A 22654-nucleotide genomic window follows, 5' to 3' on the forward strand; every position below is an offset into this window, starting at 1 on the left:
TTTATGATTTAATAGAGAAATGCTTCTGTAGAAATGTACCAGTCACATGTGAACTCCTCACACCTGTGCCTTTATAAATGGAGAAGTCAAGAAAGAAATGAAAGGGCAGAAAGGGACAGGGGCAGAGTCCCATCAAACTCACACAAAACCTGCAGCTCACTTCTGTCCTGGCATGGAACCCTCTCCATGCTCTGAGATGTGGGAGCTCCTTCCATATCAGACACCACCAGTTGTTTCCTCTTTAATCAATTGCTAAACTCCTGCAAGTTAAAAACACCAACAAGACAGGATTTAGATAAGCTTGGGTTATTAGGAAATCTCTCCAGAAACTGTGGAGTAAACCAAGCATGTGCAAATGGCTATTAAAAGCATCTCTATTGCTCAGCAATTTGAAAATAGAGGAAGATGAAAAGGAAATGATGTCCACGGTGAGTTGGAGGGGCTTTGTGCATCTCAGGAGACACGAGCTGGAGACTGGAGCATTGCTTAAGAGTTCTGACCCATGAAGAGTCGTGTCTCCTTCCAGCTGGCAGGAGACCAGCAGTAATTGTGTGAGTGCTGGCCCTGCCTTCTCCCTTCCACAGATTTTGGTAGAGAGGGGAGAGGAAAAGCTTTGAATGCTCTGCCTCTCCCCTTGCTGTCCTGCTGCATGGGATGCATGGGATGCATGGGATGCATGGGAGCCTGGCATGAGCCTGTCCAGCTGCTGGAGGTTGGGATTCCTGATGGGTGCTCCCATCATCTCCATGATTTCCCCTCCAGAACCCCGCCCGAGCACAGAATGCAAACCCTCCTTTATCAGTGGGAGCAGGGGGATTTGGGGTGTTGCAAGGTGAAAACTCCCTGTCTGTGCATTCCTGGAATAGAGCAGATCCCAGCTGGACTGGTCCAGCTCCCAGCAGAGAGCTGGGCTTGGCTTAGCAAGGCCAGGATGCAAGAAGAGCCAGTGCAGCAGCTCAGGGGAGGGGCAGGCACCAGGCTGAGCATCCCTGGAGCAGGATCCACTGCCTCAAGGAGCCAGCTGGGGCTGGGAAGAGTTTGGGGAATGCTGTGTGAGCTGAGGGTTGTGGAGCAGGATGGGAACTGCAAACTGCAGGCTCAGCCTCAGAGCAAAACTTGGGCTGGACCCGAGAGCTCTGCATCCCTCTGAGCTGCATTAAACACAGGGCACTGCTGGGCCAGGGGCATTCACGTGCAAGGAGGCTCCTTTGGGAATGATTTCCCCCTGGAAGTTGTGAACAGAAGGAAGATAAGCTGCTAATAAAGAAGGAAAGCAGAGATTTACCCCAGAATTTAGTTTTCTCTGTTGTATTTAGGAATTATTTGCTGTGAGAGGCTCCGGTTGGAGCTGGCTCTGTGCTCTGTCTGTGGAGGTGATGTGCTCTGCAGAGATTTGAAAGGTCACTGATCCAGGGAGAGGAAATGGGACTCGAGCTGAGTGCTGACACTTTGAGTTGCCTTTCAAGGAAAGCTTCCAGCTTTGCTAATGTTGTAGGATCAAGGGGGCCAGAAAAATCAAATTCCTGACCCGGTCTGCGTTGTGTAGAGCTGGTTGGATTTAGGTTCCAGCCTCGTTCCTGTGCCACTGTGATGGCTGAAAAATCCTGCATTTTGATGCTCCTTGTGGTTGTTTTCTGCTCTAAACTTCATGTTCAGCTCTGATATTCTCTGCACTCTCAGCTGAAGCATCTCTACCAGGCTGGGATTAGGCACCAGAAAACTCTTTAATCCTGTAGGGATTGATGGGGATTGGTGAGGGGGAATGCAGGTGCCAGTCCCTGCTCCAAGCACTTTCTCTTGGATTGCCCCATGGCTGTTCAATGCAAAGTAAAAAGATTAATTGTTGAAATGAACCTGTTGTGTTTTCAAACATCTAAGTGATAAATACCGTCTGTAAAGATGCTGCACTCAAAATGTGTGTTCACTTTTTGATTTATTCCTGAATTTCTGCTGAAGTTCACAACAGAAATCTGTTCTAAATCCCACTTTGCAACGTATTTTTGCTTTCTTTGAAACATTTTCTCTGTCTGAGGTACCTGAAGTGCTTTGGTGGCTCAGCAGAGAGGTAAATGCAGCATCTCCTTGTGCATGAATAGAAATGGCAGAGCATCATCCACCGCTCCTGCTTTGTCCAAATTCCAGCTGAAATAGCTGGGCTTTTTCTCCTGCTGCATAGGTTATATTCATTAATGATTTTAATTTAATTGTATGAACTCCTTGCATGCTGGCAGGAGAATTAAGCCCCCAGCAGAAGTGTGTGAAGCAGTCTGGAGTGATTTTTCCTCTCCTGCTCTGGGTATTATTATTTGTTTCTCTAAACCCTGTTTGTATGTAATTGTTTGTTTAAACGTAAAAAAAAAAAAAAAAAAAAAGCTACAAACACTTTACCACGAGGTGTAGCACTCAATACCAAGAGTTTTAGACTTTTACAATTAGGGGTTTATGGCAGGAACACATCTGAGAGTGGTTTCCAAGTAAACACCAGACAAAGTCCTGCTTGATGGAGATGTTGTGGGTATTTATTGCATTCACCTCTGCAACAAATGAAAAGCTTTCACTCCTCTGGCAGGCACCAAGGCAGTTACTGCGAGGTCTGTGGTGATCTGGAGCTGTGTGAATTCACCCAGACACCTTAAAAAACTTTAAATTCTCATTAAAAAAAAAATCAAAAACCGAAGTATTATGTGTTGTGCACAGTTAAGGGGGTGATGCAGCCACAGGGACAACAGCATTTGCTGGACAAGGGACTTTTAAATTCATGGGACATAAGACAAACATCCCCTGACACTCACTCTGACCCTGCAAACTACTTAAATGGGATAAGCCAAGTTACCAACAGGCAAAGAAAGGATAAGGGAGATATTGAGAAGAAAGGAGAGTCCTTGGAATAAATCAGCAACCAGGCAGTGGCTTGAAAAGGCAGGGGGTGTGTATTTGATGGGAAAAAATCCCCGAGAAGGAGCAGATGCGTTCAGGTGAGAGTTAAAAATCAATTGGTGCAAGCTAAAGCTGTTTAGGAAAGTCTGGATATAAAAATTTCCATAGTGAAGTGTCAATATATCCAAAATCAAAGCGTTCATCTCAGCTGTAATCACATTTTCCATGAGCTCTTTCAGGTGGGATGAGGAAGAATCCTGCTTTCTTTTTCTCTTGTCACATAAAGCAGTGTTGGAGCATATCAAGGTGGTTGAAATGAGGGTGGTCACGTTTAAAATGCTCCGTCTGGGACCACCTTGGCTCATGGGGGTGAGCTACAAGACTTGGGGACCCCCTAAATCTCATTTATTAGCTATTTATACTCATTTATACTCAGCATCAGGTGAGGCTGTTGGCTCTGTGCTGCTTTTCACATGATTTCTGTGGGCGCGCTGGTGTTTGGCCAGCATCAACCCACCCCAGACTCCCACACTGTCCCCCATCTTTGCAAAGTGCTTCAGGAACCCTCAGCAAAGGCAAGGTTTTACAACCCTGGAGGTGTGGAAACTTCAGTGAAACTCACTCAAAAATCCAACTGCTGTGGCCCTGTTCTTGCAAATCTCCAAAAGGAAGGGAGGAAATCCCACTGTCACCTTCTCCCTCAGACTGTGAGGAGCTAAGCACCACTTCACACTTAAATTTCTTGTTACACACAGAAATTGTGGGCAATGGATTTGTAGAGAGTTTTTAGGGTTTGATAGAGGGCTCACACAGTTTGTATTTGTATGTAAACTCTGAGACAGGAAATGTTGTTTTAGAAATGTCGTGGAATAGGACAGATGTTGTTGAAAGAGAAATGGAGCTAGAGAAAAGTTTTAAAGGATGGTTTTGTAAATAAGACTGGATACTTTGGAGAAAAAGAATTATGAAAGACATGTTGTAGTAAGACTCACAAAGGGTAATTTTAGATGATTGAGTTTAAGGTATCTACAGCATGGTAAAAAGTTGATAGATTAAGAAACACTTATAGTGTTTTGTAATTAAAAAATAGTTGGCTTCTGATTGTGATGGTGTGAATTATAACATCTGTATTGTCCACTCTTTACATGAGACTGAAAATGGAATAAAAGTCTTTCACACACTTTTCAGTTGCCCCATCTCTGAGTCAGATAAAAGTACAACCTGACAAAAAATCCAACAGCAAACGACAAATTCCAACAGCTTTTGTCCAGGAGTCCAAGAACCGAGTTTAATCTGGGAAAAACCATCACAACTTCTTTCCTCACTTTCAAGAGCTCCGCAGTTCTCCCAGTGCTGCAGAACTCGCTCTGTGGCTGCCTCTGCACTGCTCTCACCTCATGGCCCCGTGCCGGCTGGCAGCGAGGGCTCCTTTTGCTGCAGGGCCAAAGCTGAACTCACTTTTGGACTTGGAGTGGAAAATCTGAAATGGATCCACTCAATTCACGGGGAAGATGAGCTTCCCTTGAAGAGCTCTCGGGGCTGGGGTTTAAGGCAGGCTCTGCTGCCTCTCAGCCCGGGGAATGATTGAGGAGATGGATATTATTGTCCTTCTTGTGCCTCAGCTCTGCTTTGCTGCCCATGGACAGCTGGCATTTCCCCCCTATGGACCTGCTCGTGCTGCCAGCTCCTGGGCAGCTCTAAGTCTGGGGTTTTGCAGGTGGGAATTCCAGGCTGGTGTCCAAATTCTGGCCAGCCATGGCATAGGGTGCTTAATTTAGGTTGGGGAAGTCCAGCAAAGAAGTGAGGAATTGCCTTTCAAAGAAATCTTCCAGCTTTGCTAAAGTTGTAGGATCAAGGAGGCCAGAAAATCAAATTCCTGACCCGGTCTGGGTTGTGTAGAGCTGATTGGATTCAGATTCCAGCCTCATTCTTGTGCCACTGTGATGGCTGAAAAATCCTGCATTTTGATGCTCCTTGTGGTTGTTTTCTGCTCTAAACTTCATGTTCAGCTCTGATATTCTCTGCACTCTCAGCTGAGGCATCTCTACCAGGCTGGGATTAGGCACCAGAAAACTCTTTAATCCTGTAGGGATTGATCCACAGCAAGTCCTTTTATGCTGGCAAAAACATATCCAATCCACTCAGTGCAATAAAATGGCTTTTAGCTCTACTTGCTCAGAAGCAAAACCCTAAATCTTTTTGCCTTATATCAGAAGTTACAAACAAATCTTGATTTTTTCCCTCCCCTTTCTTTTCCTTTCTTCTCTTCCCTTCTCTTTTAAAGTACCATGTCCTATTGAAGTTGAGCTGTTTTCAGGTTGGAAACGCAGCACAAATGATGCAGCTCAGCTCCTTCAGAAGAATTGCACTTCAACACCTCTCCACGAGTATTTATCACATGTACCTGTGCACACAAAACATTTAGCCTTGAGACAGCTCTCTCCTGAGAGAGGAGAAAAATTAAATTCCCTGAGCTCAATGCTGCTGCTTGTGCAGTTTGTCTTTTTCTCCTCCTTCCATCAACTTTATTTTGCCTGGAATATAAAACCAGCGGTTGTCACAGGTAAATGCCTGCTGTCATTTATTACCCTACAACAAGACACTGAAAAAATCATCGTTAATCTAATTTGTTAGACTGAGTTGAGTCCCCTGGAATTCTGTGGCTGTGGCTGCATCTTTCCTGCATTATTTGCTGTCTCAGCTTTATCACAGCAACCTTTGATCACTTTTAATCAGGGATGTGAAATGCCTGGCCCAAAGTTGTGTGGAAGATCAGGGGGATGCTGAAACAGCCTTGGGAGCTGCTGTGCTTCCTGCTCCGTCCTTGTACCGTCTTCAAAGTTAAACTTTCTTGTAATTTAACATTAAACATGTCTAGATTACCTGCTGCACACTGGAAAACGTGCCAGCTACTCTTCTTCAGTGTTCCATCAAGTTAATGCAGTAAATTCTTCTTTATTTTACTAGGTCCCAAAGTTGGAAGAGACCAATAGTTTGGCACATTTTTGTACACATCACACACTTCCACTCCATTTTTTTCTCTCTGGTTCTGCCTTCTGGGGGTTTGAGCTCTTTAGCAGGATTTGCAATCTTAATTTCCTTAAGTGAATTCCCAACAGAAACAGCCCCAAAGTCCCTTTGAGTCAGACTTTGGTACCAGAGGAGGTCCCTCCTTGGCATCCTTGGCTCTTTTATCTGGGCCATCTGATCTCCTGGAGGTTTCTCTCTTGGGGACATTTGGGGACACATCATTATCTAAACTCTGGCTGAGTTCTTTGTCCAGTCTGTAGGAGTAAAATCTCCTGGGTCACTTTTGCTCTCAGTGCAAGGTTGGAATGAGCTTTGCTGGAGCAGCAAAAGCTCCACCTACCCCAACAGGCTCCAGAAGCCACCCCAGTTATATCCCAGCCCCAAACACCCGGAGCCTCTCCCAGGGCTGTTAAATGTCCATGGAAAAGCCGGGATGTTTCTCCAGACACTCACAAGCAGAACATGCTTTTTGCAGCTCCAGCAGGAGCCCAACTCCCGCTGAAAACCAAGAGATTTGAGGTTTCTGAGTCACTGAAAGCCTTTTGAAAAGCTCTTCGGCGGCCAAAAGCGAACATGACAGTTCAGAGGAACAGAAACCGAGCCCCACCCTAGAGAGCCTTGCTTTAATTTGTCCTTTCCCACCAAGAATTGAAGGATGGACGCAACGGAGCGCCGAGAACAATGGGGACGCAGACAGAACTCCTTGGGAAATCCAGTTTTTTCCCTCTGTAGTGCTTCCAGTGGCCACAAGGCAGCACGGGCAGGTAGGGCCGAGCTCGCCGTGCTGGCACATGCAGCAGTGCCTGCTGCTTGCATATGCTGGAAAAATCGGGATGCGCCTCCAATCCCTGCGGGCAAGGCAGATGCTGTAAATAGCATGGCCACGTTTCAAGCTCTCGCAGCACAATGGGAAGCAATCCAGGCTCTTCTGGTGTCAAGAAGGAGAGCAGGAACGCGTTTTACGCGTCCTGAGGGGGAGAAGAGGGAGGCAAAGCTGTCCCAGCTGGAGCTGCTAGCTCTGGGAGAGGCGGAGGTTTGGCACCCGTTGAAAGTGGCACATCTGAAGGAACAATGGTCCTCTCCTGGATGTGGTGCCCGTGCCTTGGTGGGCTCTGTCCTCGCCCAGGCAAGCCCCTTCCAGGTCTGTGCCCCAGGGCACGGCTCTGCTGGTTAAACACAACTTGTGGGCAGCAGCCCAAACCCAGAGCAATCCTGTGCCCACAGCTTGGGCAGCTCCCCGGGGGCTCTTCACCCAGCCAGGCTTCCCCAGGCCTGCTCTGGCTCAGAGATGCCTGGAGGAGGCTGTGTTCTCCTCTCCCTGACAATGACAGTCCATCTAGCAGCTTCCAAACATGGGGAATATCCCCTTTTCCCTGCTTTTTTCCACCCTGCCCAGCTCTCTGGCATTTATTGCAGAGCCTAAAGCATCTCAGGCATTGAATGGAGTTACCCATCCCAGCTGCAGAGTCATAGGTAGGGAAACACATTTCACACATTTCCCTGTGTGAAATGAAATTACTCTCAAAAACATGTAATTTGCATGTCGGAACAGAATCTATATATCTATAAATATATTTATTTAATATATAAAAATTAATTTATTTTTCAGTTGGAGATACAGATATATTTCTGAGCTCATTTCGAGGTGCAGCCACCCTAACTTTGGCATCCAGTGGTCCATACAATTTCTCCTACACCACTGCAGAGAAGAGTTTTGTGGCCTCGGATGCCCTGGCTGATTTTCTTTTCGGCAGGAAAACGGTAGGGAGCATTTTCCACTTGGACACGGGACCTGTCTGAGAGCTGTGCTAAATAAATCACGGTGCCAGGCGCTGCTGGGTAATTAGGCATGAAGGGAATCAGCAGTCTGCTCATCCTGGAGTGACACACACGGCACATTTGCCATGTGCCTGCAGCTCCCAGGCCTGGGGATCCACCAGGAAAGCGCAGCCAGCAGCCCTGGGGTGCTGGGGAGCTGCAGGAGCAGCTGTGTGAGGGTGGGCTCTGGGAGTTTTGACCATGGGGTTTGGGATGTTTGACCATGGGGTTTGGTATTTCTGAATGTGGGGTTTGGGATTTCTGAACGTGGGGTTTCGGATTTGTGAGTGTGAAGTTTGGGATTTCTGAGCGTGGGGTTTGGGATTTCTGAGCATGGGGTTTCGGATTTGTGAGTGTGGAGTTTGGGATTTCTGAGCGTGGGGTTTGGGATTTATGAGCGTGGGGTTTGGGATTTGTGAGTATGGGGTTTGGGATTTGTGAGCATGAGGTTTGTGGGTGCAGCTAGGATATCCCACCCAGTTCTTGTGTGAGTGGCAGGAGGGCTGGCACGTTTCAGCTCTGGGGTACCTGGGCTCATGTCGTGCTGTCCCCCCAGCCAGGTGCCACCCCAGTGTCACACCTGGGTGCTCCAAAGGTGCCTCGCTGCCGTGTGCTGCTCCTGGTGGCGCTTCAAGCTCAAGGTGTGCCCCGTTCATCCAGCTGGGCTGCAGGAGTGGGGGTGACAGGGGGGAATTCTTCACTCAGAGGGTGGGCAGGCCCTGGCACAGGTGCCCAGAGAAGCTGTGGCTGCCCCTGGATCCCTGGGAGTGTCCAAGGCCAGGTTGCTTGGACACTTGGAGCAGCCTGGGATAGTGGGAGGTGTCCCTGCCCATGGGATGAGCTTTAAGGTCCTGTGGCAGGCACATTCTTCTCTCTCTCAAGATTTTTTCATAGAAGAGCACAAAAGAAAGAAAGAGAAAACAATTTCTGTTTCTGCTCCTTGTTTTTCCCATGTAGAACATATTTAAAGAATTATTTACCTGGAGTGATTACTTAATTAAATTCTTGAATTGAATTCTTGAAATTGAAGATTGTTTAAGCCTAATAACCAATCAGACCCACCTATATCTAAACTCTCAAGAGGGAGTCACGAGTTGTTAGTTAGATATGGCAGTTAAAAAAGTAAGTATGTAGTTTTAGTATCTCCTTTAAATAATATAATAATGTATTGCAGTATAGTTATAATAAAGAAATCATTCAACCTTCTAAACTGAAGTCAGACACATCATGCCTTCCCACCAAGTTCACCTACATTTACAATAAGGTCCCTCCCAACCCAAACCATTTTTGGACTCTCTGAAGAGCTGAGGGACACGAGGATGTCTAAAACCACTACGCTGTGATTGAGCCTTGGGTCCATCAGTTCAGAGCTCAGGGTGAATCCTTTCAGCCCCTGTCCCCCTGCTCTCCATGAACATCAGTGAACACCTGATTTTAGTTCTTGGCACATCTCAGAAAAGCTTCTGAGATGGTCCAGGGGAGATGAAACTCCAATTTAGCTGCCTGTTAGGAAAGTCCCCTGTTAGGGACTTTATGTATCGGAGGGGAGCTAGGGACTTTCCTGACCAAAGGAAAGCTTTGGGATGTGAAGTGGAAACAGCAGAGAGAAAAGCTTTTTGGTTACTGCATTTGGATTTAATTAGCCTGCCATGGCTGCTTCTCCAAACCAGCCCAAAATTTTCTCTGGGGGTTTCCAAAACCTCTTCAAGCTCTGTGCACTGGAAATGCAGCACAGCTTGGTTTTGTCATGTAGGGTTTGGACTTTTTCTTCTATGATCCTGAAGGAAACAAGGGAAACCAGAGATGTGTGGGCAAGGAAACAATTTTTTAAAGAAATGACATCACTTGGCTGCCCTTAGGAGCAAAGTGGTTCTGAACTGGATTTGTGTGAATATATTCCCACTGTGCACTGTCAGAATCTGCAGGCTAAATTGGGTCTGTGTTCTCAAGGTCTGGGCCATTTGGACTCCAGAAATGTAATTTCTGTCATGGTTTGTCCTGCTCACATCAGGACCTGCAGCCCTGTGGAGCCTGGCTTTGCTCAGACACTGGGGTCATGATGAGTTTTAACTTATTTTAAAATGTAGAGGCCCCAGAGTGTAATGTCCCATGCAGTTGTGATTGGGATTAGTGCGCCTTACCCTGACAATATTATGGCCTGCATAATTTCATTTTAATTCTTGCACTTGGCTTTTTCCTGGAGGCTGTGACGGGGCAGTCAGGGCCAGCAGAAACTCCAGGACAAAACATTTCTCCTCCTCTTTTGGGGGAGGATTGAGATGTGAGAGCAAAGTGGAACCTCCAGGAAAAGAGACCTGGAAATACAATGAAGAGCTTTAAAAACAACCCATGCAATTTCGCAGAATTGCTTCTCTTCAGCAATTCCCTGTGAATTTGGGGAAGGGGGGGATTGCTGCTGCGCAGGGTTCAGGCACAGCAGTGGTGTAAATTGCAAATTGAAGTGCCAAAACCAGTCTGGCCTGTGCAGGTCACTAGAGTAGACACAGCTCTTGCCTGCAAGCATTTGTAATCTAAAACCCCAGCTCTATTCCCACTGGAGGTAATGACAAAACTCCATGTGATTGCAAACGGAACAGGATTAGACCCTAACTAAATAAAAGGAGCTTTTTTTTTTTTTTTTTTTCCAGTCACTAGATACTCCTTCCCTTCGACAAATTCAAACAGCTTTTGTTCAGGAGTCCAAGAACCGAGTTTAGTCTGGAAAAAAACAGCACAACTTCTTTCCTCACTTTCAAGCGGGTTTGGAAAGACAAGATTCGAAAGAGAATTCCCATCTGTTATTGGAGCATTTAATCATTCTCTAAAAGCCAGCACAGTTTTATTTTCTCTGGGGAGCGAGCAGCATTAGCTGAGGCATAAAGCAAACTCCACCAAGTGTAGAAAAAACTCACCCTGATGTCCTGTTTGACAAACTGACCTGCGGGTCACAACCTGAGTTTATTGATCCGTGGGGCCTTGTCTGGGTGCCGGGCATGTTTTCTGGACTTTGGTTTCAGCTGCATTCCTCACTTCTCAAAAGAGGGGGTGTGGATTTCTGCTAGGAGTAACCACTGGGAAGGAAGTAATGTTCATTAAGTGTGCAGGCAGTGCAGGACGAAGCATGCTCAGTGCAAAAAGCTTCGCTCCCCTGCCTGTCAAGCCCGAGGTTTGAACTCGTTCCAGAACGCCGGATTTACTTTTCAGGAAGAAACACTACCTGCCTGGGCTGCTTTTTTCCCTTCCCTCCTCCTTGGAGGAGTGCAAACAATGTTCTTTTGATGCTTTCCTGCGAGTGGGAATCTCGCCTTGGAGAAGGAGACAAAACTTTGATACCTGTGAAACGAAGACTGCTTAGGTCAGTACGAGGGGGCGCAAAGGAACTTTGCGAGCAGCTTTTGTGACTTTTGAACTCCCCCTGTTTCTGCTCTCCTCTATCCCTTCCCATCTGGAGCAGAGCTGAACTTTTTGGGGGAAAAAAGGAATAAAAAAAGAAAAGTTCAGCAGTTCTCTGCTCGTTCATTCTCTCTGCTGAAGGTAAACTTGGTTTAAGTGAAAACTGCCCAAATTTGCTGGGAGCTGAGCTTAACTTTTGCAAAGTCGACTTGCTGATATAACAAAGATTTGTTTTCTTTACTTTTTCTTCTCTTTCTTCTTTTTCCTCTAAATGCAATCCTGGGCTTCCAGTGTGTGCTTTAAAAGCCTGTTCCCCCCTTTCTCTCCCCGCCCTCTGCCTTAGAGCTGAAAATGAGACTCGTTCTTGAATAATAAACTCTGTGTTATCAAGCAAATCTTGTGGCTTGTCCATGTGATTGTTCCCAGTCCCAGCATCGATGTTTTTTGCCTTTTAATACATTTTCCAGTTCTTTCTGGAAAAGGAATTGCAAAACTGTTGGAAGAGAGGTGAGACAAAGCAATTTTCTTGATAACTAAATTTTACTCGGTGGCTGAATTTTTAAGCTTTTCAATTTTTAAGTGCTCTCTAGTGTTTGCTTTTAAGAGTATATTTAGAACTTCTGTCTCTCAAGGATTCAAAATATTCCCAAGTTTAGAATGGGAAAAGAGAATTTTTCTTCTTTTCTGAGACTTTGTGCTGCCTAATGGAGATTTTTCTGAACATAGGCCAAATGGCCAAGAAACAAAATGACCACTGAATAAGAAGTGAAATGAACTTAAATAATTAGAAACTGCCTGTAGTTAATGATTGTTTGAAGTGGGTCAGAAACATTTGGCAGCTCCTGGTGTTAAATTTTGTCCTCGGATATACTTGGGAATAGTTATGTGGTTTATCAGAAATTGGGATTTAAGTTTGTGTGTTTGAGGAGTGGGTACAAACTTGGATCTTTGTTTTAGAAACAGAAGAAATGACTTAAACATATGCAAACGTGAAATCCTTGTGTTTAAAAGCTGAATATTTATTATTTGGTTGTTCTAAACTGGGAGTTATCCCATGCAGAGGATCTCGGTAGGAAAAAAAAGGATAGCAGGTATGATGAATAACTCCTAGCTGGAGCATTAGGGGTGGAAAATATCTTTGTAAACTCCACAAATTTTGCTAAAAAACCTCTGCACAACCCTCTCTGTGCAGAGGGGGAGAGGAGGAGTGGGTTTTGCTGGATCTCCTGGGGGATTCCCACTGGGATTACCTGCCTGGAGCCTGGGGAGGGATGGGGAGCAGCCAGGCCAGGCAGAAGGAATCTGCAAATACCCAAAGCTGGAGCTCTCTGATCTTTCCCCGCGTCCACCCCCTGAGATCCAAGGGAGTTTTTGATGAGGGAAGGCTGGGGAAATGTCTTTGCCTTTTGATTTGGGGGCCTGGTGGGGATGGTGGTGCTGCAGATGGACACGGTGTGGCCACGGGACTCTCTCCCCCTGTACATTCCAGCCCTCCATTTCCTGGGAAATGGGGAGGGCCTTTTGCGAGGCACTTTGCATATTTATGGGAGAAAAAAAATGCCTTGTGCTTTGAGAGATGAATAAAGCCAGCCTGCAAAGCTGCACATCCTCGTCTGAGTTTTGAACATGGACTTTTGGTGCCTGAGATTGATCCCAGATCCAGAGGCCATGGGAAGGCAAAGCATTGTCCTCGTCCAGGCACAGACAACGTGGCCTCCCCCATTGTTCCTTTGCAGGTATCCAACGTGCACTAATCCAGCTTTGTACAAACCCACTTCATGTGGAAAATTACAATTCAGGACAGGAAATATTTTGTGATTATTTAATTTCCCTCCCCAGCGATGAAATTTTGCAATTTGTCGGTTTGCAAAGGTTGGAAGTGGGAAAATCTCTTGGTCCACAGAGGCCAGACTTTCACCTGTGATGTGGAATATTCAGGTTCCCCATTGTTCCTTTGCAGGTATCCAAATTCTACAAATCCAACCTAGTACCAACCCAGTTCATGTGGAAAATTACAATTCAGGACAGGAAATATTTTGTGATTATTTACTTTCCCTCCCCAGGGTTGAAACTTTGTAGTTTGTTGGTTTGCAAAAGTTGGAAGTGGAAAGCAGCTTTTGGCCCACGGAGCCAAGACTTTCACCTGTGATGTGGAATACTCAGATCCATTAAATGAGGATCAGCCAGGTTTTGGCCAAGAATCCATTTAGTCTCCTGTCCTTCTTTGTTTTCATCCTTAAATAGAGATATATTTCTTCCTCCACCTCCCCAGGTATTCCCAGGGCAAGTCTGCTCCTGTTTGTTGGTTGCATTTAAATCTTTCTTAATTTCTAAACCAAGGGAGGGGAATTCCACAGTTCCTGGAAAGGCCCAGGTCTTTCTAAGGTTTCATTTACCTCCAGAGTGGAGCAAACCATTGCAAATGTGCTTAACCTCATTTTCTGTCTTGCATTTTTGTGCTGAATCCTGGGGTTTTTGAACTATTTAAATAGGGAAAAAACCTTAATGCGTCCCTCCAAAGTTCCATGTATGGTTTTACTCTTTGAAATGGAGATGTCTCCATCTGAATCCAGCCACAATCAAGAGGGAGAGGTGAAATTTGGATGGAGGAAGCAGAAGGAGAGGAATGGGCTGGGTCCCATCCCTTTGAGCTGAGGGGCTGCTCCTGCCTTGGGATGAGCAGAGCAGGAATTTGGTGCTCTTGGAATTCTGGAGCACTTCAGGCACCTCCCAGTGCTCACACATCCTTTTTTTTTTTTTTTTGAAGATGGGGATTCCTCAGAGCGTTTTGAGGATCGGGATGTCAAGACCCACCCTGGCTAAATCCCTTGGGAAGGAGAGGCAACCCCACATGGGGGTATTTCTGATGGGTCATTCCTAAATCCTAAACGGGTTTTAGGAAGGATCACATTCCTAAATGTGATCTGTGCAGGCAAAGGACCCTGTGGTTGTTGGGATGTTCTCCCAAGAACAGGACTCTCCACATGGGAGAGCTCAGGGAGGTGGAAAACAAGGGATGATTGATTTTCGAGGAAGCTGCACTAGATGAGGACGTGGAATCTCTTCGGAGGAGGCATTAAAAACTGTATTTTTGCATGTCTAGAGCAGAAGTGTAAGGGGAAAACTGCAAATGGTGCCTCAGGCAGTGTTTGAGGTATCTCAGGCAGAAATGTGCATTATCATCACCCTCTTGTCCTTGAGAAGAACCAAGGAACATCAGGGCAGGTCACTGGAGACTCCTCTGCCTGATGTTTGCCCAGGATCACGTGCCCTGAAACACCCCTGGGAACATCCAGAATGTGCTTTTTTCCCCACCTTCCTGTTCCCACGATGAACACATGGAAGTTGCTGCAGGGAATGAGCCATGGAGGAGCTGGAAACCTCTTTACAAGTTCATAATAAAACCTTTTCCCTCAAGGTGTTGAATTTACCCCGATTTCCCCTAAAAGGTGGAGAGGTGTTGCAGGTGTTGCTGCATCGTTTGACACATGGGACAGTGACTGTGAGCAAAAAACAATTCCTGGTGTAAATGGTGAATTCCTCCCTTTATTTTTGCAGGTAGCAGTGGAAATGAAAGCAATTCCATTTGCCACACAGGCTCCACAAATGTAAGTACAAATACAATTTCTTTTGCCATAGGTGGAAGTGTGAGTCTAAAACAAGATCAAAGCACAAGACACGTGTTAATGTTTTGTGGGGTTTTTAAAAAAGCAAACAAACAAGAAGGTCAGGGGAAAGTTATTTATTTGGCATTTTCCTGCTGGCTTTGCAGAAAATCAGGGTTCATTTGGATTTAGATCCAGCTGCATTTGGGCCAAAGTTGTCTCTGGAGAAGTCCAGGAGGGACAGGAGAGGAGAAAAGCTTTTAGCTCTGTCTGTTGAGAAACCTCCTGGGCAGCAATTTCAGAAACTCCTGCGGGACTGAGAAGTTTAACTCCTATTTTTAGAAGTATTGTGGGAGCTTAAATCAGCCTTTAAAGCTTTTAGAAACCTGGAAAGGCAGGTGGGAACCCCGTGGGATCTGTGAAGTGTCTGAACAGGTTGTGAGCCTCACTCTGAGAGTTAATACTTAACTCACCATAGGGACATTAGCAAAACCCACTTGACTCCTGCATCAATCTTCCCATATCCAAATCCCTATAAATCTTCTATCTCCTGATTTCAGAGGAGCTGGCATGCAGAAATTCGGATCTGAGTTTGAGGCTCTCAATGGTTTTGAATGTATTATCCATTGCTTTCAAATCACAAATTAAAGTAATGAATGTCAAACATATTTCAGTGTCTGTTTGTGCCTCGATTTGGAGTGCACCAAAGTTCAGGGGAGTTTTTTTTTTTGTTTGTTTGAGGTTGGGGAGTGCAGCAAAATTTATTCTGAATTCAGTGCAGATTCTGCTCTCCGCAAAAAAGTTTTTAGAGTTGCAACCTGGGCCAGAGTTCAGCATCTGAACCCCCTTCCCTGGGCAGAGGTGCAAAGAAATGGAACTTTCTGCATCGAGATGCAAATTCTCCATAGAAATGGAGCTTTTCTGACTTGCTCTCGGGGTTCAGGTGGTTGAAAAAATGAGCTTTGTGTTCCCGAGGCAGCAGGGACCGGGGTTTCTCCAAAGTGCCTTTGTCTGGGGATGTGTAAAGCCCTCAATGTGTCATTCTTTCTGCTTCAGCTGTTAGAGACTCCCATCTTCTCTATTGATTTTACCCAGAGTTCTGCCTGCCCTTGAAGGTGTGACCTGTACCTCAGGCTAATTTATTTCTGTCATGGCTGCAGCGTGTTTTAGAGGGCAGCAGGGGTAGGAGGGAGAACAATGAATTCAGCATGGAATATAAATCCCGAGCCCGTAGCCCTCAGACATTCCAGCACACAGCCCATTCTCCTGCCTGGCATTCTGCACGGTCTTGGATTAAAAAGGGGGAAAGAGAAAAAGAAAAACAACAACAGCACAAAAAAAAAAAAAAAAGAAAAAAAAAGAAGGCATTTGTATAACTAATCAGGTGAGCCATTGTGGGTAATCCCTTTGGTCACACACGCTGGCATGGATATTAAAATTTGCTGGGCTTCTAAACCACTTACAATGACATCTTAGTTTGTGAACCTGAATGAAAAAGCCTCACCTTGACGGCCTGGGAGTGTTTTTGGAGCTGAGCACTGGAAATTTGTGTGTGGATGCACAAATGTTTTGGTTTTGTGCTGGAAACTTATTTTGGTGGGCAGGGTGATGGATTATTTTTTTAATTTAATTTAATTTTATTTTTTTTTTGTTGCATCACATTTACTTTCCTGTTCAGCTTTTATAGACTTAAATATAAATTTAAATGAGGTTTAAACTCTGCAAGTCCTGAGCTGAAGCTGCTGGCCTCTCTCACAGTGGGGTTTTCTCTCATGCCCTGCCTGTGCCCTGCAGCCTGCGCCTCCTGCCCCACGCAGCTCATCAATAACTGGATTTCTCCAGGGAAAAACATGTTGCTCTTGAGTTTCCTTGGAGGAAAGCTGAGCATCCTGTGCTGCCCTGGCTGGAGGAGAGCTCTGCTGGAAAGCTTGGTCGGGCTGGCAGCGTGTGCTTGGGGTGCAGGAAGCACTGGGAGGGCTGCAGGGATTTCCAGCCTCCCTCGTCCCACCTGCCCTGAGGTTTGGATCAGATCAGTGGATCCTGGATGTGATGAGAGTGATGGTTTGGGGTGAATCCCTGCAGTTCAGACTGCTCAGGTCAGGGTTCTGCAGCACGGGAGGGGCTTTATCAAAACGTGAGTTTGCAGCATTCCAATTTACTGCCTTCCCTGGGAATTCAGGGCTCATCCTTCAGAAGGGCTGAGCCAGGAGCAGCTGCCCTGGGGTTTCTGCTGTGGGGCAGGGCAGTGGGGCCAGCGGGGAAGGTCAGGATTCAGAGGAATGTAGAGCACCCTAGAGCTGGGTTTATTTAATTTCCAGGTGATTTTCTGGGAGCTGCTGCCACAGAAAGCACTGAATTAGCCTGGGTGAATTCAGAAAGCACTGAATTCACAAAGCATTGAATTTGGTGAAAATTCAACCACCCTGGCCTGGATCCAAAGTTTGCAGTTAAATCTGGTTATTTTCTGTGGGATTTGGGTCCGAGTGGGTCTGTGTGCCACAGCCATAAATGCTTGGTTTTCTTACCCCAAAGATTTTGTGCAGAAATATTTTGGTAGCACCTGTAGAGGGGAAAAAGCAGAACAGGAGGTGTCAATTCAGAGTAGAAACGTGAATAAAAGGAAGGTTTAGGATTTATGGAAGGGACACAGGGATATAATAAGAAATTAAGTGGTATCTTTTTGCACCTTTGCTGTCCTCATATGTACACAGATATGATCTCTGCCAATATATTGATTATTCCCTGGGAACAAAGCAGCCAGGGCTGGGCATTCCAGCTGCAGCCTCCCAGTATCTTGGCATCTTTGTGTTTATGGGTCTCACCCTTTTTACTTGGCCCCCAACAGCAATAAAGTCAGCCAAGATCCGGCCTTTTCAGAGCATTGCCACTCTCCTAAAACAGAGGGAGGGAGGGAGGGAATGAGAGGCAGCTCCAGCACAGAAAATACCCTGGGTGCTCCTCTGAATGATTTCTTGGACTTCCAAGGAAAACCTGAAAGAAAGAGGGAGAAATATTAATCCTTAACTGATACATGGCACCAGCCCAGGGCTGGGGGTTCAACCCCTCTCTGAAACACTCAGACTCCCATGGGGGTTTTTGGGAGCATTCCACTGGAGAAAAGTTGCCCCAGATGCTATTTCCCTGATTTTTCCTTGAGGAAATTTTTTAGTTGAAGTGGAAAGCAATGAGCAGTTCATAAGCTGGAGGGAACCTGAGGTTCTCAGGGTTTCTCCCTCCCTCGTGCCACCTCTACCAAAACGCTTTTGTGCTTCAGTCATGAACTGATGTTTGCAGCTTGGTGGTTTGTGGGATTCCCTCCCTGAAATCCAGGTTTTGCCAGAGGTTTCAGCTCTTGCTGCAGAGGGTGGTGTGGGACAGGGTGAAAATTTCTGCTCTGGCCACTTTGGTTCCTACTGAGACTCAGTTTCATCTCCACATCATCCTGGCCTTTATTTAATTGATATTTTCTCCCTGCATGCACTGGGCAGCTTTGGAAATTAAAGAAAGGAAAAACAGAATAAATAAAACGCTCAACACCCTCAGTGGAGTGCAAGTGCCCTCCAAGGAGCTGCTGTGCCGTGGGAATTCTCCTCCTTTAGAGCCTCAGAGCTGTCAGCACTGAATCCAGTTCATGTTTCCTTGCTGTTCTGGAGGTTTTGGGGTTTTTTTCCTCCTTTCCTGGGTGTCCTAGAAAGGTGTTGGAGTGCTCAGGAGTCAGTGAGGGGAGAAACCAATCCCAGGGCTGATGGCAGGAGCAGAGAGCACCAGCACACCAAAACCCTCTAGATAAGATGTCTAAGGTGTAGAGGGGGATTTTTAGGACTGAAAAGCATCCCATTAAAGCAGCTGAGATTTTATTAATGAATATCTTATAAACTAAAAACATCACTCTATTTTTTTTTTTTTTTGGTAGCAAAGCAAAGGGAAAAAAATACCCCAAGCTGGGTCTGAGAGGGATGGTTGCAAAATAATTTAATAGCTGAGGTGGCCTCTCATGTGCTCCACAGATGTGCAGTCCCAAATGTGTGTTCTGTGAGGCTGATTATGGATACATGCATTTAGAGCTGGGAGCAAAGGGAGAATTGATTTCTTTCTGGAGTGGTGTGGCTGTTGCTGTGTTGGAGATAATTAAACATTAGAGCAGAAGCAAAACTGAGCTGGAAAAGGAGCATTATTGCACCTCTAGGTGTGGGATTGCGTGCACTGGGGTGGGCAGAAGTTAATTTTTATTAAAGTGGTGATGCACTGATGAAGTGCATTGGAGTGCACTGAGCCCCTTTGTGGTCTCTCTTGAAGTGATTTTGTGTAAACTTGACTTGGTTCCAAACTAAATTCAGTGAAACCAAATTCAAGCCACTCTGATTGTGAAGTCTAAACAGGGTTTTCAGCACTTCTCAACTAGCTCACCTCAAAAATTAATATAGTTTGGTTATCTTGAGTGCTCTGGTGCAGGTGCTCAAAGTCCACTTTTGATTTTATCATTCTCTCCTTGCAGTACTTGGCTTTTCTTGCCTTTCAGACTCCAAGATAATGTGCTAATTTCAGCTTTCACAAGAAAAAAAAAAGGTGTTGCAGAGAACATCTTTGAGAATATGAACCCCAAAGGTGTCAGTATCTGAATTCAGGTAATTTTAGGCTAATTTTAAAGGTGTTCTTGCTTTTGAGAGTTCAGATTTGTAAATGCTGGGGTTTTTCTGTGCCCTGGAGGGAGTGATGGAATTTCAGTTGGTGTCATAACTGGGAATCTGATTTCTGTCAAGTGGAGCTCATGGCTTAGCACTGATTATCCCATGCAAGGAGGGAAAGCAGCTTGGCTGAGGGATATCCATGGTCAGGATGAAACAAAGTCCATGGAATGACAGGATGGGTTGGGAGGGACCTTAAATCTCATCCAGTGCCATGGGCAGGGACCTTCCACTGTCCCAGGCTGCTCCAGCCTGGCCTTGGGCACTTCCAGGGATCCAGGGGCAGCCCCAGCTGCTCTGGGAATTCCATCCCAGGGCCTGCCCACCCTGCCAGGGAACAATTCCTGCCCAAAATCCCGCCCATCCCTGCCCTCTGGCAGTGGGAGCCATTCCCTGTGTCCTGTTCCTCATCCCTTGTCCCCAGTCCCTCTGCAGCTCTCAGGTGCCAGCTCAGCCTGCAGGCTCCCAGGACAGGGGGATCAGAGTTCCTCAGCTGCAATTAAACCCCAGAAATGTGCAAAGCCCTGTGATGGACACCTGAAATTTTGCTGTTTCTCTGCTTAGGAGTGGAGGCATTTCCCAAAACTGTGATGGGTCGAGGAATGGTAAATTTATAGAGATTGGGACCAAGAAAAGCAGGAGCCTGGTGGGTTTTATTTCCACTTGTGCTGCTGTGATTTTGGGGGGCAAGTAATTGAAAAGCTGTGTGTGTCTCAGTTTCCTCACCTGTCAGTGGGGGAATTACTTCACAGGGGACTGGAAATATCATTATAATGATCCCTGGAATGTGCTTTCATATGCTGGGAAGGAGAGTGGGAGCATTCACATGTACCAGAGAAAAGGGAAAAAGTAGGTTAGGCCTGTCTGAGCTTGTCATGCTTCTCCTGTGTCAGCAAACTCGGGGAGACAAGAGAAAGGAGAGGAAGAGAGATCAAAAGAATACATTAAATTAAAAGGTAAACAGGAAAAGTTAAACTTAAAGCAGCCAGGAGGGAGCTGCACGGGGCTGCATTCCTCTGGATTTTCCAGCGTGGGCCAAGATCGTGGTCATCAACAAAAATCCCAAGGAAATCCCTGTGTGGGCATGAGCTGGGGGTGCTCTGCATGTGAGGAGAAGCCTGTGGAGGAGGTTTGGAGGGATTTTCCCCAGGTGATGGAGAAAGCAGGGACCGGGTGGAGCTGAGATGCTCAGGGTGTGATGGCAGCAACACCTGTGTTGTCACACCTGTGCCTGGTCACTGGCAAGGGTGAGAGGCAATAACTGTTTATAAATGTGTTTTTTTTTTTCCTCCAAACTCTTGGCAAACTGGGTTTTAGGGAGTTCCTAAAGCACAGTCTGCACCTGGAGCTGCTAAGCTGAACTATAATGCTGAATTTGAGCTAGTCTAAGTGTCCAAGGCCATGTTGGACAGGGCTTGGACAACCTGGCCTAGTGAAAGATGTCCCTGCCCAAGGCATGAGAGGAACTTTAAGGTCCTTTCCAACCCAGGGTCCTGTGAGCAGACAGAGTTCTGAGCTGTGCTTATGTTCTATTCACTATCATCTGTTCTGTCTGTTGATGAAATAGGCCAAGGAAGCTTTAAATGCAGATCTATACGGTGAATTTTCCATATCAAGTAGATGGAGGAGAACAAAAAGCTCATGGGGGGAAATTCCTGACAGTCAATATATGGAGGGTTAGTTACATTTTTACAGAATGATAGGTCAAACACTAGGCTGCCAAAAGCAATCATACCACTTGTAATCTTCTTTAACTGTATCCAGTCAGAAAAGATGAAAAATTGTTTTTCTGCCTTTGAAGAATGGAAATATCTGCTCCCATTCCCACCATGACCTGTTTTACTGTGAGAGATTCTGGATCCACTCACTCAGCTAAATTGATGGAAACAAATTGCACCATAAAGACTGTCCTAAAACTCTGCCTTTTGCACCTTCAGCAGCTGGGGAGGGTTTTTATTTTTTGAAGAAAAAGTGCTTGATTTGCATGCTGAGCCTTATCTGTGGCAAAGCTGGGCACTTGGAGGCCAGCTTTGTGTGGTATAATCTTATTTTTGCACATGGTGAGGCTGTTTGGCTGTGTGTTATGTCAAGTGCAGCCTTCCTTTGGGGGAACCACCGCTCACCACGAGTTTCCTCCAAGGGGCTGGAGAGGAGTGGGTTGTTAAACAGATTCAAGGTAAATAGGAGTGGTGGGATGGAGTAGAAACCTCTTGGAAAACCAAAAAGGGGAAGATTCCCCAGCCAGCTGAACAGGTGACACACCTGTGCTGAGGTAACAGAGCCCAAAATCAGGTGAAGCAACCACGGGGAATGTGGAGGGCAGGACTTGAGGCACTCACACCTGCAGGACATGAGGAGCAGAGCATTCCTGCTTTGTGAGCTGCAAAATCCCTGCAGCAGGAACATCTCACTGGCAAGGGAATGGGGCATGGAAAGGTAAGGAACTCTCTGTGTTGGTGTTCTAATTAAAATGAAATGTGGAGTAGCAAAACCATCTTGGATGTATTTTGGGAGATTTGTGCTGTGGTGGGGCTGCAGGGATGTTGTGATGAAGTAATGGCAGCTTCTTCATCTTTCAAACCTTGCAAAAAAGAGGTTAATTTATTTTAAAAAAACCAACTTTTTGGGAGGTGTGGAAGAGTCATCCAAGTGCCTGAGGATTTTGTGTGTGATTTTTGTGTGTTAGACTCACGTTATCTGCAAGGGCAGGTGGTGACAGGACAAGGGGGAACGGCTTCAAAGTGGCAGAGAATAGGCTGAGACTGGATATTCGGGAAGAAATTCTGCTCTGTGAGGGTGGTGAAGCCCTGGCACAGGATGCCCAGAGAAGTTCTGGATACCCCAAATATCCAAGGCCAGGTTGGACAGGGCTTGGAGGATAATGGAAGGTGTCCTTGGAAGATTCCACGGCCTGATGAAGGTGACCATCCTCACCAGCAGCAGTGAGACAGAAGCTGCAGGCTGAATTTGTGGTAAAATATTTCTCCCAGGGCTGTCAGCAAGCAATGGAGCCAACTTCAACCCAGATGAAAATCTTGTGGTGCTGCTGTAGGGCTGTTTTGGATGGAAAACAAAAACGCATAATTTTAATTGCCGCCTTCATGGAGAATAAATGGCAATATTCTGGTGCATTTGCAGAATAGAGTAACCCAGAACCAACTTGGGGTTCCTCAGCAGGGTAAGCAAATTTAGGGTGAGGTTTGTAACTCTTGCTTTGAGATTCAATGCAAAACTGAGTTATACCAG

The 22654-nt window shown here is 46.0% G+C and overlaps 1 long non-coding RNA gene across 1 annotated transcript in view; it reads left to right on the plus strand.

Moving 5' to 3' along the window:
* Window positions 1–10944: 10944 nt before the first annotated feature.
* The window catches only part of LOC137462025 (uncharacterized), a 35956-nt gene continuing 24246 nt past the window's right edge, over window positions 10945–22654 (plus strand). Inside the window, exons 1-2 of the long non-coding RNA XR_010993558.1 lie at window positions 10945–11080; window positions 14677–14726. This is a non-coding gene — a long non-coding RNA (uncharacterized lncRNA). The remainder of the gene's footprint in view (window positions 11081–14676; window positions 14727–22654) is intronic.

The sequence above is a fragment of the Anomalospiza imberbis genome, chromosome 24, assembly GCF_031753505.1.
Source record: "Anomalospiza imberbis isolate Cuckoo-Finch-1a 21T00152 chromosome 24, ASM3175350v1, whole genome shotgun sequence".
NCBI classification, from domain to species: domain Eukaryota; kingdom Metazoa; phylum Chordata; class Aves; order Passeriformes; family Viduidae; genus Anomalospiza; species Anomalospiza imberbis.